Below are 20,341 nucleotides of genomic sequence, written 5' to 3'. Positions count from 1 at the left end.
GGTAATAACGTTTATGGTGTAACTGTCTTGACTTTGAGCTGCCATCTGCAGAAATTTATAACCTAAACTGGAGGCAATAGTCCATACCAGAAGGGCCTTTTGTTATGTAATAGAGCCCTTCACTTCCAAAGAGCAAAGAACATCAACAATGTCAAATACAGTCTAGAAGCAATTGGAATATATATCTTATAGAACCTGAGTACCTCATAGTGATTTCCTGTTTGTCTCTGACAAATAACTGTTATAAATGAACTGCTTGATCATGCTAAGTGGTAGCTGTTTTCCTCTAAAAATATTAGATTTCTTATAGCCTTTTTCATTTTGACCAATTGTATTCTTTTTACTCTTAGTCTTGAAAACAGTTACTATAAGACATCAGAAAGGTTTCAGGCTATTTAGAAGATTAGATTTACCCAAAGCTACAGAATATTTAGTAACAATGGAACTTTGTTGGATACTAAATTGACTATTCCCAGTACAGTCTAAATTTCTTAAATTATTGATGGAGAAATAACCATAATGGAACGTGTCATCACAGTTATCTTTAAATCTCCCTTCACTTTTATTCCATCTTAGTTGGGCACTTCATAAATATCTGTTATCAATAATGATGATTAAGCACTTTCAAAAAAGCACTTTCTCCTTTTCCTACATTGTGAATTTTCTTTTCTTTTTCTTATTTTCACTTTCCACTTTGGTGCTTAGATTTCTATAGTCCTATATCATCATATTCACCACTCACTTTTCTAATTTTTTCCTGTTTTCCAGAATTATGTTTTATTAAAATCATACTTCATATTAGAGAATGAAAAACTCATCAATTTAACTCATCTGTAATTAACTACCTAACTTAGGATGCCAAGAGCTTGATTTATAAAGAACTCTTTACTCTGTATCGCAGGAAAAGGTCTGATCAGTTCATAATAATAGTCTTGCAGCAAGAAGTTATAAACCTTTATTAATTTACAAAACATCTGGACCCACTCTTTTATTAAACAATACTCCATCAAAGCAAAACAAGATATAGTCTGAGTCATGAACTATGTAGTGTATCTCCAAGAGAGCAAATGGCATATTCAGGGCTGTACTGCTTGAATTCAGCTATTCCAAGACCACTGATAGCCAAGGTCTGCATGACAAGGTCAAGCTCTTGAAGATGTGGGAACTTGGGGAAGCAGAGGGGATAGGAAGTGGAATTTTTGATAAAAGACTGACATTTCACTAATAGATCATCAATCCTTACAAGAATCAAATTAAAAACGAGAACTAAATCAAGAAGAGTTAGCAGATCAGAGCTTGAGTGTAGATCAGAAGCCATATACAACTATCTTTTTTTCATCTTTTCATGGAAATACTTTTAGAATTTAATACTATTATTATTGAATAAAAATTTCTGTACATCATAACAATAAGGAATACTAGATAATAGGATTTGTTTTGCTGATACATGACAAATTCATGATTGAATATTCACTTAAAATCATTTTATATGAATTTCTGTACCTATCTTATCCTCAGTAGATCTTTTATGAATACATTTCTGAAATATACATATCAATGCAAACGGCAGTTATTAACAATTCAAAAATAGTAATAACATGGACTTTGTGTCACATACTGTATATATTCCAACGCAGTGTGTGTTCATCTGAAGATACTGATTTAACTGTTTACTAGAACAAGGATACAGCCAAATGAGTCTTATCATTTTAATTTCATATAATATGCCTCTCCCAATCATGTATAATAATTATAAATAAACATTATTTTTATTGTTTATTTATACCTAACATGTTTTATGTTTAAAAAATTAAATTACACTAATTTATTTGACATTAACCCTTTTCAAAAGTGCAATGAATATAAATGAGGAGACTTGAGGCTTCCATATGACGTGATAGATTAAATAACGTGTTTATTTCTGTTGCATCTCAAAACTGCACTGATAATACTATAAAGGAGTAAAAGAAATATAAATCAGCAAAACCAAAAATGAGAGTCCAAAATAGGACAGTGGAAAAGATATATCAACAAAACTTGAAGGCTCAAAAGTGGGTGTAAGAGTGGAGAAGGACATAGTTGACTAAGGAAAGCAGACCCCTAAATATCTCTGAACTTAGTCTTCTAGATGCTGATAAGAAAGAGTTAGAGGACTGTTTGAAAGTCTCCCTAGGTAGTGGTTAGATGCCTGAGAAACCTTCCCCCATCCAGTGCAGCGGGCAGCTCTCATCCTTCACCACCGTGACAGAAGACTAGAGCTTTACTCTCTAGAGACCTTGAAGTAGACAGACTTAACAAGTTGAAAGATGAAGTTAGTTAGATGGAATGCTGTACTGAGAGGTGTGGGATTAAGTGGAAATTGACCTCCTGAACATTGAAAACCATAGTCTACCTTAATAAGTTGACTCCAAGGATGCTGAGAGCCTCATTTACAACTGCACAGGCAAGAAATTGGGTGAATCCTCTCTAGGAAAACTGACTTGCCTCAAAGAAAAGATCCACAGATGCTGACATCTGGGATTACTCCATCAAACTGGCAGACTCTCTACTGCTATTGCTGTAATAAAGTCTGTAGGACTACAACTCACAAATAACCTCATAAACAGAATTTCCAAAAAGCATTTTAGTGCTTCAAGTTTAAGATCAACAGAAAAGAGGATAACACATATTTGGAAAAAAAGGTTTGTCATGCTGGAAAGAGAACAAAACAAAATAAAGGAACTCAGAGGAAATAGAAATAATCTAGGAAGTGATAGAAAAGTAACTAAGTAAGATTTTCAAATAAGAGAAGATAAGTTATACATAAGATGAAGACATTCATTGCTTTTTTGTTTGTTTGTTTTCAATAAGAATATTCAAAACCAGAAAACTAGTTCTTGGAATATATTGGACTCATAAAATAAATACAAATTCAATGGAATTTAAAAGTTGAAGAAATTTCCCAGATATTAGAAATGAAAAAGACAAAGAGGTGGGAAATTGGAGAGAAAAGATTGTTAAAACAAAATAGAGGACCTGTTAAGGATATTCAAGTAATAAATTAGGTGTTCCAGAAAAAGAAAGAGAAATTGGGAACAGGGAAGAGGAAATGGGAGGGGGGATTGTCCAAGAAGTTATAACTTCCCGGAACTGAAGACATGAGCTGCCAGAATAGAAAGGCAGGGCCACTCAGTAGTCACCATGTTCAGTGAGAAAAAAGGGAGGAACACTCAGAGGATCAAGAATTAGAAAGTCATCAAATGCATCATAGCCCACTGTAACCAGAAAACAGTGGATCAAAGCCTTTACAGTTCTACTATCAATCACACATGAAGGTTGACTAAAGGCATTTTCAGCTCTCACCTATAAACCTCCCCTTTACTCTCACAAAATCAGTGAGTAAACCATGAAAAAGTAAAGTCAAGCTCCAAGATATGCAGAAGAAAGGTAAGAATCTGAAGGAAGGTGATCAAGGGAAATCCCAGGCCACAACTCTGGAGCAAGCTAAAGAGAGTGCAGTCCAGATTGGTGCATGAAGATAAGGAGTTTTCTCCACAAAATAAAATGGATATTTTCCTGATTTTTTAACTTATTAAAGCAATATTTGTGGCTTAGTTGGACTTTTTGGAATTAATTAGTGATATGTACATCAACAATTTTAAAAAGAAAAAAAAAGTCAATCAGAGAAAAACTCCATAGAATGAAAAAAAGCTATAAAAGTTATGACTTGGCTTTAAATATTTATAATCACAATAATGTATATACAAAATATTGATTCAACCCAAAATGTGATATGACTTTTTTGGGAGGATGGAGGCAAAGGAACTATGTGAAGAAAAGAGATGAGGAAAAGAGCTATAGTCTTATCTTTAGTAGGAATTAGTAGAAAATATTTGTAATCAAATGTTTAAAATGTAATTTTTAATTCTTAATTTAGGCTTGGACCCCCCCCAAATAATATGCGACATATTCCAAAATGTTGTTGAAAGTATGTTTTCAACACTCAGTTGAACATCTCACTGCAACCTGTAAGTGAAGTTGGAGAGGCAAGGAAATGTGACAAAGAGGAAACAGAGGCGAGGATTCTTGAGAGGTCTAGTGATAGGCTGTGAGTCCCATCTCCTCACCTTGAGAAAGTAGTGGGCTTGCCCCTTCTCCAGCTTAGAGAAAACAGCTTCAGCCTTTGTGCAAGAGAAGTTGCTGAGCCAGGGGACTGCACTCCCGGAGTTTGTCAGGACATGTGATGCATGGCTTTTCATTGCAGACCAGCCACGGGCCATGCACAGGGATAGATATCCTGTGTCCTGTGGACTGGATCACTGGAAAGCTAGGTCCCCCTAGAAGGAGGTGACTTGTTGGTTTTCCAGGAGCTGATCTGCAGGTGGGAGAACTTTGATCAGGATAGATGTCAAAAGAGTCCTTTCACTGACCTCACAAGAGAGCAGGTCAGTGTATGCCAAACTCACAGTGCAACTATTGCCTTGCTATATTATATTATAGTTCATGTTTATTTATTATTAATTATTATATTATCTTTAAATTTTATTTATTATTAATTCACTCTTCTACTGTCATTCCCAACCCAAGATCAAGGGTTACTAGCAAATAAGAGAGAAGAACTTAGAAGTCCAAGGGGGAAGGCAAGAGATCAAAGAATCCAAACAAACCTCCCCATGGAGGCGTGAAACTACACAAGCTGCCAGCCTACAACAACCCCAAACAGGGGGAGGACAGCATGCGTGCCTCAACATTAAATGAAATTTAGAAGTTTCACTGTTATTTAGAATAGGCCTATTAACTATTGAATGTAGACTTTTATTTTAGATTTACTTTTTATTGAAGTAACATTCATTTATAACATTAGATGTTTCATATGTACTACATTATATTTCTACTTCTGTGTACACTGCAGTGTGCTCACCACCAAAAATTCAGTTCCCACCCATCACCACAGAGTGGATCCCCTTTACCCATCTTGCCCTCCCTCCCCACTGTCCCTGCCCCCTCTGGTAACCACTACTCTGTTCTCTGTATCTATGGTTTGTTCTTGTTTAGTTTGGTTGGGTTTGTTCATTTATTTTGGGGTTTTTTGGTTTGTTTTTTAGATTCCACATATGAGTAAAATCGTATGGTATTCGTTTTTCTCTGTCTGACTTATTTCACTTAACATAATGCCCTCAAGGTCCATCCATGTTGTCACAAATGGCAAGATTTCATCTTTTCTATGACTGAATAATGCTCCACTGTATATCTGTATACACCACATCTTCTTTACCCATTTCTCCATTCTGAATAGAGATTTTTTTAACCTGAATTTGATTAAATAGTAATTGTCCTAAATTTTCTCTAAAAACATAAAGTTGGATCAGGACAAATTTATTGATATGGGCTCCTTAAGCAGAGATTTTGGATTTTGTGTTGCAGCTTGCGGAGTTCGAAAGGCTCTAAAAGGTTGTTTTGTTGGTTGGCTAAAACATGGACTAAAAGATGCTGACTGGATATGCCCAGCCCCCCTTGGTTAACGTAGAGCAAGGGGTTCAGAGGCTTAGGGAGACTGGAAGGTAGGACTGGATTTCTCACTTAAGACCTACTCACCCATACTGGGAAGGTTCAGAGGACATACTTGTCACCACTACTTTTTGTTTGTTTTAATTTTATTTATTTATTTATTTATTTATTTATTTATCTATCTATCTATCTTTGGCTGTGTTGGGTCTGTGTTGCCATGCACAGGCTTTCCCTAGTTGTGGCGAGCGGGAGCTACTCTTCGTTGTGGTGTGCAGGCTTCTCATTGTGGTGGCCTCTCATTGTGGAGCACGGGCTCAAGTGTGCGGGCTTCAGTAGTTGTGGCTCACGGGCTCTAGAGCGCAGGCTCAGTAGTTGTGGCACATGGGCTTAGTTGCTCCGCAGTATGTGGGATCTTCCTGGACCAGGGCTCGAACCCATGTCCCCTGCATTGGCAGGCAGATTCTTAACCACTGCGCCACCAGGGAAGCCCTCACCACTACTTTGACAAGTAAGTTTGTGAGAAACCCCAGCATCCTTGAAGAGCTCTGCAGTTCAGATCTTACAGTGGGAGCTATAGCCACTCAGCTGGAAAGCCTAAATGTGGTGGGAGTAATTGGATCCTGGGGTGACAGGGGCCGAGTGAAGAAACAACTGCCAAAGGCAAGGTGGCTTGGTTACTGTAATGGGCAGCAGAGCCAAAGCAGCAGTCAGAATAGTCTGACTTGCCCAGACCTACAGCACTGACTAGTTAATCCTGATGTCCTAGAGGTGAAGTGGATAGGAAACCTACTAAATTCTTACTTGATCTGTATAAGTAGAAGAGGTCTAGGTCAAGTAAAACAAAAAAGTCTAACTTGAATTTAAAAAAAAAACAGAGTGGTCAGGGCCAATCAGTCAATCACCAGACTTGAGACAGTTTATAGATTCAGAAGCCCTTGTATGAATTCCCATATTCATTCCCTGACCTGTGGAGTCAGGGCTATGATAGTGGAAAAGGCCAAGTGGAAGAACTTAGAACTGCCTACCCGGGAAAATAGTGAATCAAAAGCAATAGCACATTCCTAGAAAAGTTGCAGAGATTAGTGCCCTTATACAGGAGACCCCCAAAGAGATCCCTCCCACCTTCCACCATGCAAAGACACAGAGGAATGGTGGTCATTTATGAACAAGGAAGTGGGCTCTCACCAGACACTGAACTGCCAAAGGCTAGAGAAAGCCTAGAACAGATTGCCAAGAACAGACCTTTAAGGTGAGGACTCAGAAGGAAAAGAGGAGAGCTTTAGAGAAAGCCTCAATCTTCTTAGCGAACACGCAAGTAATCCCAAACCGAATGCTGGTAAAGTCCATCCCAGTGAGGCTCAGATGGATATAGGCACATGTTATTGGTCCCTGGAGGAAAGGCCATCCTTGTTACAAAGTGGCAAAGAGCTTAGCTAAGTTGTGTTTGTGTCCTAGTGTTTTGTAGAAGACAGAGCTTGAAAGTGCTGAAAGCAGATACTTAGCTGAAGCTATGTCTAAGCAAAGTGCTGAAAGAGCAGCTTGGCTCCTCTTAGCTGCTTATGGTAAAATGTGCGAAGAGAGAAATGACTTCAAGTCAGATGGTTAATAAAAAAGGAAGCAGAACTTAAAGATTCAGAAAATTCTCAGGACGTCCATATTATAAAAAAGGAAAACGTGTGATCAAAACAGAATGCTAGGGGTGTGGCTAGTATGGCTCAGCCATTTCTACAGAAGAAGCAAGGAGCTATTTTCCAAGACTGTGGGAGGATAACTCTGAAGAAAATGCAGAGTTCATCAGAGGGGTTTCAAAGGAGAGACCACCAGCACTGTGCCACTCTGCCACCCATCAAGGGCTCCACCTCCTGTGCTCCTCAGCTGACCCAGGTGCAGCTGGCCTGAGTGTGGCAAGGGCCATAGCAGCCTCCCATCTGGAGGGCACAGGTGGCAAGTCTTGGTGTCATCAAGGAAACACCTTTTCTGCCTGTGCACAGAATGCGTGAGCTGTGGCGGTGTGCTGCTTTCACCTGAATCTCAAATGATGCCTGGCAGAGCCACAGGTATGGGTTGCTGCTGTGGGCTCCAGCTGGCATGGGTAGGGCCCAGGCTGAGGGGTGCTGCTGGTTGGTCCAGCCTAGCCATAGGGGCAGGGCAGCCTGGAGCCTTAAGGGGCCCGATCTCTGCTCAGCGATGTTATGAGAACAGGACTACTGTGCAGTCATTCCAGAAGGTGGGACCCACACCTCAGTGTGCCCTGCAGGTGGGACCTTTGCCCCAGTGGGCCTGGAGAGCAGACCATCAAATCAAAGAGGATTATTATGGAACCTTAATGTCTAACAGAGTTTGTGCTCTTGGGTTTTGGACTCGCTCAGGACCTGTTGCTCCTTTCTTCTTTCCTCTTTTTCCCATTTGGAATGTGAATATCCATCCTATGTCTATCTTAGCATTGTATTTTGGAAGCACGTAATGTATTTGATTTCACTGGTTCACAGCTGGAGGGAAATTTGCCTCAGGACAAATCACACCTAAAGTCTCACCAATATCTGATGTAGATGACGCTTCAATAAGACATTGGACTTTACACTTTAAATTGATGCTGGAATGAGTTAAGACTTTGGGGCTATTGGGATGAAATGGATATATTTTGCATGTGAGAAGGACATGAATTTTGGGTGGTCAAGGGGTAGGATGCCATAAACTGAACGTTCGTGGTCCCCTAAATTCACATGTTAAATCCTAATGCCCAATGTGGTAGCAGTAGGAGGTGGGGCCTTTGGGAGGTGACTAGCTTTTGAAGGTGAAGCCCTCATGAATAAGATTAGTGTCCTTATAAGAGAGGCCCCAGAGAGATCCCTTGTGCCTTCTCCCACATGAAGACACAAAGAAAAGACAGCCATCCATGTACCAGGAGGCTGTTTCTCACCAGACACTAAATCTGCTGTGCCTTGGTCTTGACTGCCCAGCCTCCAGAACTCCAGAAATAAATGTTTAGTGTTTATAAGCCACCTAGTCTCTGGTATTTTGTTATAGAAGCCAAAGCAGACTGAGACAAAGATCAAGGAAAATACTAGTTCTACTAAATAAAGAAGCCAGGGGAGAGATTTTTTATTCCTGTTGTTGTAACATGCCAGGAACTGTGCCTGTTCAATGAGACTAGTTAAGTGCAAAAGCTGGAAAACCAAGAAATAGAAGTGTGAGCATATTCTTTAGATATATGGAGGTACATTCCATAAGAAACATACGGAAAATTGGAAAGGGATTACCTTTAGGAATAAGAGACGGGCACTGGGAGACATGGGGATAGATACTGTTGATTTTCATTTTTTTTATTATAAATATTATTGAAATACAATATATGATACTATATTAACATATAGCATTATTTGTCTTTTAAAACTATTACAATATTAATTTGATAAAAATGAGAGAAATTTAGAAAATAAATTTTTAAAAAGCGTGGGAAGAGTTTTGATCCGAAGAAACTAGATGAAGCTCTAGGGCTCCATGTAAATTTATAGCGAAGTAGCAAATTATTAGGTAGAATCTGTGACTGACATTCTACTAGACAAGGCAACTCAAATCCTAGCAAAGACACCAAAAAGCTACAGAACCTTAAGCAAGTCACAATCTCTGTGGAATTCAGAATCAACATTTGCAAAAAAGAAGGAGTTGAACTAAACAATGTCTTGATTTTTTTCTGTTCTAGTATGTAAAAGTTTTATAATTACTCTGCAGTGGTTGGTGCTTCTAGTAGCCTAGCACTTAACTTGACACTCTACCTCCTTATCCACCTTTGTTTTTCCTGATAAAACTTAGCATTATCTGAAGTATTTTATGTGTATGTGTGTATATGTATATTTAGTATGTTTATTGCCTGCCTCTTTCCCAATGAAGATCTATAAGGGCACAGAGTATTTATCACTTATTTATCACTGTACTGTATATCTTATCTATCACTGCACTGTATTGTAAGGAACTAGAATAATGCTTAACACATAGTAGGCATTCAATAAATTTTTTTGAATAAATAAATGTCATCAATTTCAAAACTGTGTGACAATACCACTGCATAGCATTCAATCTTCTTTGCTTGAAACATTGATAACAATGCAAGAAGGTGTAAGATCATTTGTAACCAGATCTTTGCAAGTAAACAGACTAGAAAAGGCAATGTATGCATGCTTACATCCCATTCATTGTAGCCTTCTAACATAATGTTAATAACTGAATTTGATTGCAAAATAGTTTTCTTCCCTAGACGTAACTCAGTCCTGTGTGCAATATTCTTACAAAACAGTGTTCAATTTATACTCTGTTTATTTTATTTTTTTTTTTTTAACATCTTTATTGGAGTATAATTTCTTTACAATGGTGTGTTAGTTTCTGCTTTATAACAAAGTGAATCAGTTATGCATATACATATGTTCCCATATCTCTTCCCTCTTGCATCTCCCTCCCTCCCACCCTCCCTATCCCACCCCTCTAGGTGGTCACAAAGCACTGAGCTGATCTCCCTGTGCTATGCGGTTGCTTCCCACTAGCTATCTATTTTACATATGGTAGTGTATATATGTCCATGTCACTCTCTCACTTTGTCACATCTTACCCTTCCCCCTCCCCATATCCTCAAGTCCGTTCTCTAGTAGGTCTGTGTCTAGTCTGTCATACAGAGTGAAGTAAGTCAGAAAGAGAAAAACAAATACAGTGTGCTAATACATATATATAGAATCTAAGGAAAAAAAAAAAGGTCATGAAGAACCTAGTTGCAAGACGGGTATACTCTGTTTTTTTGTTTCAGTTTCTCTTTCTTTGCTTTCAACTCCTCTGTGCCATAGAAGAATTTGGTAAGCAACCTTGCTGAATGGTCAAAAGTTGAGCACTTGAGCTATTAAGTTTTAATTCCATTTCATACCACTTATTAAGCAATAGGGAAGACAACTTTTATTTCATTATGTTCTATCAGTTGATCATCAAATAATGCTCTGGATATCTTTGATGTTCTGTAAAAGAAACTCATATTCCTGAGTGAATACAGCTCAAAAAATCAAAAGTCTGTATTCTTGATTGTTAACATTAATGCTTGAATATCATTTAAACAAAATTGACCACATCAGAATGAATTAAGGATAATCCTAAGTATGCCAGCTAACTATCCCTGGAGTTTTATGCAGCTCTGATCAAATTGTAAAGGGAAAAATCATGACTTGGAGATAAATTGCATGAATTCTCAGATCATTTCACATGACCTTGGCCTTCGTTATTAATCAAAGACCTGAATCTTGCTCTTTGGGAGGCTTTTCTTTTTCTTCAAATGTCATATATCTAGTTTGATTGAAATAAAACCACTCAAAGAAAAGCTGAAAGTAAGGGGGTTTTTTCCCAAAAAATTATTTATCCATTAAAAAAAGATAACCTTTCTTTCTTTCCTCTCTTGCATTCTTTCTTCCTTCATTCTTTGGGTAATTTAGTCCAGAAGCCTTTAGAGAGCTTTCGTTTCCGTTCTTCTTTTTGTCATACCCCTTCTCCAGTACTTGTTGGAGGCGGCCACAGGAGTTAGCTCCCTTGCAAAATGACAGCTGGGGGAGGTTAGGGGCAGCAGCTCTAAGGGGTCATTTAAATGGATTAATTTCACAGGTATTGAAAATCAAGCAAATGGAAGTCAGGTTTCTTACTGTCAGAAAAGGGAACTACAAACACGAGAAAAGCTGGAATGTATACTGTGGATGTGGGTTGGAATTGGAGGTATTGTGGTGAACTTAGGCATTGGTGTGAATTTAAAGTGAGAGAGAGAAACATGGATATAAATGTGTTTATACATGTGTCTGAACGTATGCATGTACACATACATACACATATACCACATACATATTATTTTTTTTCCTAGTTCATTCAGTTAGCCAACTGAGTGGGACTGGAAATAATGAACTCAGTGTCAATAAACACACCTAGCTTATTATTTCTTGGTTTCTAAATATCATTCTGCACTAACAGAAATTAGGCTCAATAGAGGAATGGCTTATTCAGGGACCAGAGCAAGAAAAATACAAATAAACCTAGAAAATATTGATGTGCTAGAAAACAAGGGAGTCCTCAAAGAATGACAGGAAAATGTTAAAAATGACACTGAAGCCAGCTTAAAGCTACTCCACTGGCCAGATTTGAGCATCAGAATAAAGAATGGTAGTGTTAGTTGGCATTTTATGTAAAGAATGATGGAATTAGAAAACCACCATTTGGCAAAAATCATAGTAACAACTGTTTCAAGCAGGAATCCTCAATGGATGCTAAAACTAGTGGGCAAAAGTGTGATAAGAAAAACTAAATTTACACACTCTCAGAGTGTCTTCCCACAAAATGCAAAGCAATTATTCATTATGAAGGGAGAATAGTAACTTTACCTAGGAGACATCACTTTAGTCAAGTGACCAGAGTTAAAGTCACCAGGAATAAGAATGGGAGTATTGATATTATAACCAGCTATTGAATAAAGTATAGTAAGAAGAAAACGGCATCACTTAGGTGATATTCGTGCCAGATATAGGTATAAATAGGTACCTAGAGAATTCAATAAAACAAGTGTGGTTAAATGTCATCAACTGTGGAATCTGGGTTATGGGTATTCACCCTTTGACCTATCCTTCAACTTTCCTCTAAGTTTTAACTTATTTTAAAATAAAAAGTTAGAAAAAAAAGCAGAGCTAAAAATTCTCCTTTAGAAAATAACAAAATAGTTTCATAAGGAAATCAGCTAATGACAGTTGCTTGGTAATACTGTGTTGGTGAACACAATACAACTTTTGTCATTATTTCATTGCGTTTCTAGAGAAAGTAACTAAGTTTATGGGCGCTTTGCTACAAATGGGATTTTGGCTGAAGTTATGGACAAATAGAGAAAATTAGTAAAATGCTTACTGTCAGTAGGCCTACTGGGAGTGGCATCTGTGCCTTTACATTAATTCTCTTTACTCACTGCTATAATAAACCCTGCCTTGATATGGCTTACAAATGTAGCTGTGTTGGGCGGATTATTTTGTGTTTAGGTTCTCCACAGAAATCAGGAGTTCAAATACCTTAGAAAGTATAGACAGACATAATCTTTATATATTTCTGCCAACTGTTTGAAAAACACAACTGAACAAACCCTTTACCTGCCTCTGTTGTTTCCACCATGCTGTGTCAATGGAAGAATAAGAGCGCTGTACGAGGTTTACCTTTTTACATATTATAAAACAGTAATGAAATACATTTGAGTGTGTAATATGCACCAATCTTTTACCATGTAAACATTATACAACAATTAATTTATAAAATGGTATTCTGAGACAGACTTTCGCCATATATCAACTCAAACAAATAATTATTGTAGCGCTGATTACAATAGTCAAAATTAAGAAATCATCTAAAATGCATACCTGGTCAAATTATCATTGTATATCTATATAATAGAATTCTTTGCAGCTTTGAAAATCATGTTTTAAAAGTAGATTAGTGATTTTTAAAAAGCTCTCTATATATTACATGAAAAAAGAGCAAAGGCAAATTAGACAAATATAGTCAGTATGGTCCCACAAATACACAAACACATAAATAAGACTCTAAAAGTTGCTTTCTTTGAGTGATGGAATTATGGGTCATTCTTATTTTCTCATTTGCGATTTTTGCATTTTCTGAATGTTCTGTTATGAATTTGTCTTGCTGTCAAAATCAGGGGAGTATGCTAGTTTCATTTTGAAAATGAAACCTAGATTTTGATGTGTTTCTTTTGTGTGAGCCCAGGTGTCATCACATTTCTTAGAAGCCTTTTATAGGCTGAAAGGAAACTGAGTTTGTATTTACTCTCAGAAGTAAAATCGACTCATTTTAGCTCCTGTATTTGTATCAGGTTGGCTTGAATGCCAGTAGAGATTAATGGTTGATTTTTTATCTATGGTTTTCTAAGACTGCCTCATTTTAGAAGCAAGAATCCGTGTGAAGCGTCCTTCCATTGTATGTCCCTGCTCTACCAAAATCATTTAACTTCTTTAAAAAAAACCTTCTGATTATGTCTTTCTTCACAAATATTTTCCATAAAAAATATGTGACTGACATTTAGCTCTTCTGTCCATTTACCAGTTTCTATCTGACCTTAGAGTCAAAAGAAAGACCTTTGATTAAAATGACTTAAGTCTATGAATCTCTTTTTCAAGTACTTGAATCAATGGGGAACATAGTGGTCCCTTGGATTTTAAATTATTATTTCAGTAGCCCTAAATCTGTCTTAAATATGGAATACCACATCTAATATTATTTAAAACATAGTTGTTACTTGAAGTTATATGATGATTCAATAAATTAAAATGTGGACACTAATAAGACAAACAAATGAAATTGCACTGATTCCATAATATAAAATGTAATCATGATATCTTGAATCTTTCATTTATATATTAAGCTCTTATTGAATGGCTACTTTATGCATTATATTCTCTGCCAGGGAGTACAAAGTATTTGGGAAAATTGAATTTCTTCTCTTTTGCTGGTTATAATAGGTGAAAGCCAAAACAGTGAAATGACTGCTTCTAAATTAAAGTGAAATAAATCGTTCTTTTGAAGTAAAGATAAACATTAAGTAGCACAATAGTGGAATTATACTCAGTTTTTCATAGGCAACGCTAATCATTTTTCAGGGTTGATCTTCATGCCTCCAGAATCATGAGGACCTGCAGATTATCACAAAGTTAATCTTGATGGGGAACTGATAAGATGGAAAGAAAAATTATTGTGTGTGCTTGTTATACCGGTAGTGGTTTATATACCCACGCCAAATATAATCACACTTTTCATAGCCTCCTAAGTCCTAGAAGCATTCTGTGGTCTACAATCCAAATAGATGAAGTTAATGAGTTGTGTGTTGGACCAATAAATAGGGAAAGAAAGAAAGGAAGAATTGTTAGTATGTCACCATGATGAACCTATTACTATTAGTGGAGAGTTTGAATTAACTGTAAGGTGACCTTGGCAATATATCGATTTGCGTTCTGGAACATAATATAATGATTACACTTCCATGTCATTATCGTAATGTTGCTTTGTCATTATTACAAAGAATCTGGAGCATTTTTCAATCATCAGTAAGAGGTGGGGTTAAACATGAGAGGAAAAAGACTAAGAAAGTTTCAAGGAAAATTTTTTTCCATTCAAGAAAAGCAAATGTTTGCAAGAGCTCTGTTAATAACGCAAGAGGTTTCATAGCCCCATCTAGTGGTCAGGAGCTAATTTACTGCGCAGATCGCCTAGACCGGAAGCTCTTGTTTTAAGACACGTAGGATGAAGACACATATCACTGTGTTCCTGGCTAGTAGGATACAAGATAAGCATGGCATGTTAAGTAGAAGTTGAATATTCAGCAAGTGCTTGAACATTTAGTAATTCTTAAAATAACAGAAACATTCATCTGCAGAACTAAACTCTTTTTTGGAGTTACTTTGTCTATTTTAGAGTTGACCTCTTGTTTTGCAATTATTTCTAGTATTTACATAAACCTTAAGTGGCACTTGTAAAAAGTTTGATAATAGAATCATATAAATAGCTCTTGATATTTCACATAATATTAGCAATGCCTCAGTCTTATAAGTGAAATAAAATTTCAGAGAATCTTTATAACTAATTCTGTATCTTGGTCATATTGGAATATTTATGTTTATAATCCTTCCAGAGTTTTGAGATACAAATAAAATAGACGACATAAGTCCAAGCTTAGCTCACACATATCCATCCTCACCACAGCCTGAATATTCAAGGATCCCAATTTTTAATTTACTCATATACCATCTTTCAACTATGAAAATATTGTTCAAAAACTTGATTGTAGTCAGGGAAAATTGAAAAGAAAAACACATTGTATTACAGAAAGAAGAAATACCAGTGAGTACACAAAGTTTCTGTGAGTTTCTACTTAGGTAGTAATGTGGGCTGAAACATCTAGAGATGAGAAAGTAAGTCGGTCAAGAGCTACATGTCCTTCAGGAAGTTATCGGGCACCGTGTCACTGATACAGCACCACGGCGTATAGAAAGCAGAATCGCTGCACACGTACTAACCAGCTGCGAGGCTTCCACTGCTCGGGGATGCTATGTGTGGCCTGGTAAGCAGCTTCGCAGGCATCCTCAATAAACTGTAATCAGCGAGTAACGGTCCGACAGGAGCACCACCAAGAAGGGCCTGGAAGCCAGCCAGTCTATCAGCACTGATAGTTAGCTGCAGTTTAGTCCTCCTGAGCTGGACCTGTTTAAAAAAATGGATGACAACAAGGTGTACAAAGGGCCACCGTCGGGCAGGCAAAAGCGGAGAGAGGCCAGCAGGAAATGAAGGAAATCTGCCCTGACGGTGAGCTGAACCCCTTAACCAGGGCTGGAGGAGCCAGCCAGACTGTGGCTTTAGGCAGTTCAGTAAGTAGTTGTTTCTAGTTCATGCAAAGCAGGTATATATCAATACGTAAAAAAGTCTTATGATTCACACATTGAGAATCATAATCATTTGCAGGATTTAAGCATACAACTAGAAATGATAGCTAAAATATTCATAGATTAGTCTATTTAGGATTTGAAGATGTAAAACATTCCCTAACTTTTCAATATTGATAACCATGAGTAATTTTGGCTATATGCACACTCCCAGAATATTTCCATGAGTTTTAGTCAAACATGGATTGAAACTCTCGACCCTCTAGTTACCAAGGCACAAATGTGAATTTATGAGTAACAAAAAAGTCTGTACCAGTTACGCTGAAAAGTGTATCTCTAAAGGTTAAGAGCAGGAAAAGAACCAAACAAATTATTTCTGCATTCTGTCTCTTTGTAGAAGACTATCTCTGGGTGAAACTGGAGCTCATCCCATGATCTCTTGTCTGTCTGTGACAATAAAATTTCTTTGATCACTCTTAGTCACAGAAGAGTCATCACTGTCTAATAGAAATATCCAGTATTTGTCAGTCATCATCAGAACTGAAACGCTTCTCTTTACTCAGCCTAGACCTGTGAATCCGTTGGAGGAGGGGGCGCTGTGTTAAGCGGGGAGCAGAGCTGGCCTGACTGTATTTTGGGCCCCTCCGGGGTTTTAGCGGGGGTTAGGTAGGGAATAAAGTTCAGAAATGTCCTCTCCTCCTCAGTGGCACTGATCTAATCTCGCAGTACTTTCTACTGGCCCTGCCACATTTAGGTCTGATTCTTCCTTTCCAGTTAACTTGGGAACTTTGAAGACCACTCCTGCCCCCCACTTTCTCTCCTCCTCCTCCCCACCCCTCTGCATCTTTGGGCCTCTGTAACATGCAGTTCCCTTAAAGCAAGGAAATCTTTTGTCTCGTCATCAATTTATGATTCCTCCCTTGCCCTCTTCTTCTGCCATGTGACCTAAAGCCTCCTTAAATTTGCTGTATTCACCATTATCCTTTCAGGCAGAGTTTCTTACCATAGCTCCAGGCCAGCTCACTCTTCCAAGTGACCTCTGAGCCATGGAAAATGAACAGCCTTTGCCTCCAGAACTTCTAGGAGTGTGTACAGTCCGTTCTCAAGGCAGACCCACCTCCTCATCCATCAGAGCAGCTAACAAGCCACAGTTTATCCTCTGTGCCCACAGACTCCACGGGAAACACACAGAGCTCCTTAGATAGCTCTTTGGAACCCTAATCTCTAGATTTGAGCCAGGAGGCAATACAAACTGTCCCTTCACCATGATGGGGTCTGACTCACCACTCTCTCCAAAGAAATTCTTTCCACTCAAGTCCACTCTTGGTCCCCTAGTCCTTTTTATAGTCTGGTAACGAAGGATTACAAACTGTTCCTAGCCACTTCCTTTGCGAGTTGTTCTTAAGTGATCTAGCAAGCTTCCATTTGGAACATGTGGATGGTGGCACCTCTTATCTTGGGGCCTCTCTTAGTTGGCTTTACCTGTGACAAGGATCTGAGGGCACACAGAGCATGTTTAATTTAGGAGGTGATCCAGAGTGGAGAAGTGAGGCTGAGAAACAAAGGGAGCCAGTAAGCCAGTTTCTGCTGTGGGTACCTGGCGTCTCCCCTGCAGGGCAACTCCAGGAGTTAGTGCAGAAAGGAGGCTCAGATCCACCCCCACCAAGCATCGAGGAAACCAGGATGCTCACACTTGCCAAGAGGATGGCATACGTGAGGGCAGAGCAGGCTCTGGGCACAGAAATACTGCTCAAAGAGATACCAGTGCTGTCATGTGGAATTTGGACCGTGTGGTCCAGAAACAATAGGAGAGCTGAAGACATATGGACCAAACAGCGGCTGCTACAGGGCCCAGTGACCTAAGACAGAACCAGTCTTGCTTTAGCATACAGTTAAACTGACAAATGATAACGCTAAAACAGACATCAGGCTCTTCCAGGAAGACTGTCAAACTCCATTTTGTTCCTTTCACGATGTAAGCGGTGTCTATGGGGACCTCTGAGCATGATAAGTAACACCAGCATTCTCTGTGGAACCCTGAGCAGAGCTCCCGATCTGGAATCTTTGCAGGCTTCCAACCAGGATCTGCTCCAGAGCTGACATGTCTCTCTTCAGAGTTCCACTGGGAGCCTTGAGGCCAGAAAGCCAAAATGAAAATCTCTTTTCATTCTGTCTCTCACATGCTGGTCTAACCAGTCTCTGAAGACCTGTCTCTGGGGTTTACACCTTCTCCAGTTATGTCATCCACCCTTTCTTCAGAGTTCTCTTTCAGTCTCCGTGCTGTGACTGAAATCTGGCCCTCCCCCAGGGACAGGACACCCTCTCCCGCCCTGGTCTACAGTGTGCTCTTAACTGCTTCCTGCAGATCACTCACACCGACCCATTTTACTTAAAAGCCCTTCTTCTTCCTCATCCTCTGCCAGTTTGGGCATCTTCTCAGTCTCTCAGAGAATGTTGGCACACGGTTTGCATTCTGTGTAAGTAACATACATGATGCCTGTTTCTCACAGCTCTTGGATGCCACTTCACTTCCCTTCACACCCATAGCTGTCAGCCCAAGACTGCAGTCACCCAGAACCACTCCACCTCTGAAATCTTACCTTATAATACCTTTCTCTCGAATTACAATCCCTATTATTCCAGTTTTTTTTTTAGTCCTCATCACCTATAATTGTCCTGTCCTTCAAGGGTCCTTTAACTTGTCATTTTCTCCTAATCTGAAAACTCCTTGAGTTCTCACTTGCTTCCCACTTAAGCTAACCTTTTGTCAATCCCCTCAATCCTCTTGTCCTAGTGTAACACTCAGCAAGTAACTCCTTGACCTTCATGGATCTGCCTTTTTTGCTTCTGTATCAGAGCTGCTTAAAATTGCTAAAATAAGAAGAAAGAGGAGGGGGGGGGGAGAAGATAAGGGCAGGAGGAGAGAAAAGAAAAAAACTTTAATTCAAACTTCATACATGCACATTTTCTCCATTATTTGTTCTTCCTTGATGTTGTCTTCCATTTTGTACAAAACTCTCTCAAATCTCTGCTATTCTCTTCAAACTCCCTAATCCAACATGTTCTCAGTCACTCTCAATCCATGATCATGAAGAGAAACTGGAAAATTCTGGTGAACCTGTACACAGATTCATAGGATCCAACCCTCTATCACCCAAAGGTGATGCCTATCTTAACAAATGAAATTGTAAGATATTTATAGCCTACAATGTAATGATTTGATATATGTTTCAAAAGAATATTTTCAAAGATAACTCTAGTTTTACAACTTCATCCTTCTGGTGCTCTAGAATTACACTGGATTCATGTGACATACATCTCTCTGGTGGACATTGTATAGGATGCTTAATGATTCACCCAGCACTTAACATTTCTGCAAGAACTAGGGCTTCCACTTATTGGTCCTTAATTATTTACTATCTTACATTTTAATTGGCTGCTTTTGATATGCATTTGTTTTCTCAGGAATTGGGTTGAAAATAAGGAGGACATCTTGTATTTGCATATCCTTGTTAGCGCCTAATGCGGTCCAAATTCCCTACTCTGATATAGGTTATTTTCTCTCAACATACACTTTCTTACTGATCTGAAAGAAAAATTTCTCTCTAATTTTTCCCCTACTCCATATTCTGTTATAATTATGAGTTTCTTATATTTGAAAAAAAAGGTTGCAAGATAATTTTCTTGCATAAATGAATATATCCAACCATGAAACACTAAGTTAACATGTACACCTTATTTTGTTAGTGGCAGACACACTATGCATTATAATTCACTTTGTGGAGTTAACAGAGTACAGTACTTTTAAAAGCATAGTGAATATTTCAGGCTCTATATATCAACCAAATTTAAATAAACTTAAATTCTTGAATTTTAGAATGAGTCTTTTGTATTTTGTTTTCATTTATTATTAACTTATCAGTAGAAAAGTGACACAATTTAGGAAGGCTCTTATTTTTCTTGAATCAGAAATGAAATTTCAGAGGCAAATGGCAAAAGCAAGAGTAGGAATTTGAAATATAAATTTAAATTGGAAATCTAAGTACTTGTGGGAAACTTAGTAATAGGTTGAATATGAAATGTGAAGGAAAAGGACTTCAAAGTTAACTTAAAAATTTTTGAGGCAAATATTAATATCATTAATATAAACAGGAATAATGCAAATCAGAATCTTTGGGGAAGAATAAGTCTAGTTTTAAATTCACTAAGCTCAAACAGTGATTCATCATGTTACAGAGATCTATGAGGAGAGAAATGGGACCCGGGCTTTCTTGGCAAATCAAAACCAAAATATCAAATGAATATCTTCATCATTAAAGCAAAGGTTGCAACCATGGAAAGGAAGAAGTCAGCGGAGAGAAGGAAGATATTAATACACTGTTATAAAAAAATTATCGTGTTTTTATTAAGCCAAT

The sequence above is a fragment of the Balaenoptera musculus genome, chromosome 5 (genome assembly GCF_009873245.2).
Source record: "Balaenoptera musculus isolate JJ_BM4_2016_0621 chromosome 5, mBalMus1.pri.v3, whole genome shotgun sequence".
Taxonomy (NCBI): Eukaryota; Metazoa; Chordata; class Mammalia; order Artiodactyla; family Balaenopteridae; genus Balaenoptera; species Balaenoptera musculus.
Note: the sequence above shows the minus strand (reverse complement) of the source record.